Source organism: Halyomorpha halys, unplaced genomic scaffold (assembly GCF_000696795.3).
Source record: "Halyomorpha halys isolate HHAL.00 unplaced genomic scaffold, Hhal_1.1 Scaffold1248.1, whole genome shotgun sequence".
In the NCBI taxonomy this organism is placed as follows: Eukaryota; Metazoa; Arthropoda; class Insecta; order Hemiptera; family Pentatomidae; genus Halyomorpha; species Halyomorpha halys.
This window is the reverse complement of record NW_027114844.1, coordinates 284,923-288,516: the sequence shown is the minus strand read 5'-3', so window position 1 is coordinate 288,516 and position 3,594 is coordinate 284,923.

The following is a 3,594-nucleotide window of genomic DNA, read 5'->3' as shown; positions in this document are numbered from 1 at the left end:
TTCTGACAATACTGTCTACAACATTTGATCTTGTGGGGAGATGCCTTACGTGCTACAGTTTCTTAAGTGCTAGACGTGGGTTGTAAGGGGTAGACCCATGGGTCTGCATCCACCTCATCACCGAGTTCTCTACAGCACGGTCGTTTGCTTTCTTTAATGGCTTGTCGGAGGTTCCTTCTAGCCCTCTTGAACTCTTCTTGAAGCACAGAAAACTCTGGTAGATGTCTCGCTCGCAGGTAACGTCTTCTTGCTTGGCTGCAACACCGGCGAAGATCGTCAATAGTATTCAACATTGTTTCAATTATATTCTCTAACACAACAGAAAAAAAAATTGATTAAGACTCAAGCATCATAAATATGTTTATAATTTTTTTTCATAAGCTATTCAATTTTTTTTTTTTAAATCCTTTCCCATATCGAATATAAAGACATGAAAGAATCCGAAAGGTGTGCATCATGTGGAAAGAAAAAAAAAACCTCTGACCTAATGTTTGACAACCATTAAGTCTAATTGCTGTAAAGGCTTGCGTTTGTTTGGGCCCTTTGTCCAGTTAGAAAGCGCCCGAGTGTTTGTGGCTTTAGTGAGAAAACAAACAGACCTCCTCATCACTGGGTAAACTGGTCACCTGCTATTATCCTGTTTAAATATAGCTTATGGAAATGTTTTCATAAAAGTTATTTTCGAAAATATCAAAATTTCGTCTTAAAAAAATAAAATAATTAATAAGTTCCTAGAAAATTTTACCCCAAAAAATTAATTTACAAAAATTAAGTAATCAATATAAACAATAAAACACGATATGTAAAGGTAAATAATAAAAAAAAATATGGATTCAATTATATTAAAGAATTATCTGAGGATATTAAGAAATCATTTAAGGATTATGATGTTGATGAGTACTCTTTGAGTCATAGACCCAACAATAAAATCAAAAATTATTATAGTATATTAAAGGACAAAATTGATACAAGGAATCGGGATTAATATATAAAATTCCCTGTCTAAATTGTCCAGTATAGGTGAAACAAAGCAATTGTAAAGGGATAGAATATATCAACACAATAATTATTTTAAAAACATGGATAGAGATCCAAATAAAATAACACGAGTATAGCAAGCACCCAAAAACCAGCATATTTTTGATTTTGAAAATACTATGATTTTACATTAAGAAAATTATACATTCAAAAGAAAAATACTTGAATCCATTTACATATCTGAAAATATTAATTATACGGTTAATTTCAAAACAGATCCAATAATCTGAACCTACACTATGCAGAGATATTAAGTAAAATTAATTTATGAAAAATATTGGAAAATTAAATGTTAATAATTATAATAAAACTTGATAAGAATTTTACTAATGAAATAAACAGGAAATTTAACAAAAATCTAGTTATAATAAATAATTTTAATAATTTAATGTTTCATAGAGTAGTTGTTGAATTGACCTGGGAAGAATAGCCTACATGAAGTTGTGTTTTTTAAATTATTCAGTTTCAAAATTGTATTAAGGTAAGATAAATTATATATAATTTTGTTAATTATTTAGAAATGTTGAGGATCATAGATGAAATACAAGCTGAAAGTTTTTAAATATAGAAAATTTGTTTTTTTCGGAAGTGTATCCGAAGTTTAAACATTTGAAAAATTGTCAATACATATCCAAGTACAGTGCTTTTAATAATGAAAATAAACAAATAGCATCTGCTATTGGGGACTTAAACATGAACTTATAAATTTGTTAGTGGCTTTATATCTTTATCCTACATATAAGGGAATGTTCTGTCCAAAATAAACACTGTTTGTGTATTTCATTTAAATTTTAATTTAAATCATTAAAAACTAAAAAAAATTAAAACATAACATGTGTGTCAAATCAGTTATCTTACTAACTAGAAATTTAAAAAAATCAGCACTAAAGCAGTACTTCTCCATCTGATAACGCGAAGGATGATTTATGACCCGTTCTTATGTTGGCATGGAGACGTAAAAACATACTAAGGGTGGTTCCTTGTCCGCGTTGCCTGGAGAAGCAAGGACCCTCTGCAGAGCGGCTTAATTGATTCCCCTGGAATGATCCTTATTCCGCTCATGATCCCAACCAGTCCTCGAGACCTGTCCTTTACATTCTGCTGCCTCTCCCTTCTTTAGTCCGATTTGGTCAACCTGTCTAGGGGCAGGAATTTTAACGGCTCACTATTGCTAGCAATGGTCACTGTCCTCGACTTCTGGGTATTCTTACCGGAACTGATTCCATCTCCCGGAGTCAGCAGGGTAATTCTGGAAAGTTAAAGCCACCTTCAGCAGACTATGACAGGTTTTGTCCAGTCACTATCAGTTTATAAGCGCTATCGATTACTTTCCTGACAATTGATAACTGATAAAATGAGATGCAGAGAAAGACCACTTAAGAAGTGCACCCACTTCTTAAGTGGTCTTTCTCTGCAACACCAAGAATTCAATATCTAGTATCGATGAGCAGGGACTTCTTTACATGGAGGGGAAGGGGAGAGTCGTCTCTCCTATATTTGGAAAACCCGAAAAGTTGGAAAATCTGAAAATCTAATTCGAACTAAGAAAATTGTGATAGAACATTATTTAAAGAGCCTATTATTCTCGAAATTGCTATTAGCTGCATTTTCCTATATTAAGGTATTCATGATCTTTAGTTTAACATGTTAAAGCGTGTTGAATGGAAAAAGTTATGTTAAATGGAGAAATATTTCCTTCTTTTACCATGTTAAAATGGAACATCCCATACCATGGCATGTAGCATGGTTGAGGGTCTGTTACTAAGTCAGTTAAATGGAGAACGACGTCACGCAACAGACCAGCTGAGCTCTACACCATTTTATTAGTTGTCATGTTAGTTTACTTGTTCGTAGTTTGTGATTTGATTGTCTTAGTATTGTTTTGGACTTTTTTAAATTAGAAAGTCAGTAGCCAAACTTTCACACTTCTACTTTACACTTACTTTAGGCATGTTGTATTAAAATATTGTAATCAAAACTTAGAAGTAAACAATAACATGATGTTTTGGAAGAAAAGGTTACTAAACAAGTTTCTATAAATCAACTAGCATGACTTTTAATATGGCTGCTCACAAGTTTATACTTACAATATTTAACATGGTAAAGCATTTTACATTTAACACAATATCATGAATACCTCTAGTGCTGAGGAAAAGATTAAATTTTAGGGAGTAATTTCCAGACTTACATTATAATGGGAAATCCAGTCAAAATAATTAGGTAATTTTACATTTAGTCTCCACCTTATAAGATCAGGTAGTAATTATCCAGAACCTACATAGGAAATAATATATAAAATAAATAATAATAATAATTCAAGGAAGAATACATATAGGAGAACTAGAAACTAGTTACTAATAGATACATAGTTTGATTATGTTCATTTGTCTATCCTTTTGTTTGTATATATTTTAAGAGTTTTTTATTTTATTTTATTTTATTTTATTTTTTTTATATTTTATATTTTTTTATTTTAGTATGTATGAGATCATTTATCAATATTACCTATTGCCCACAACTGTGTGGCAGATTGTAATATCTATCAATAAATAAATC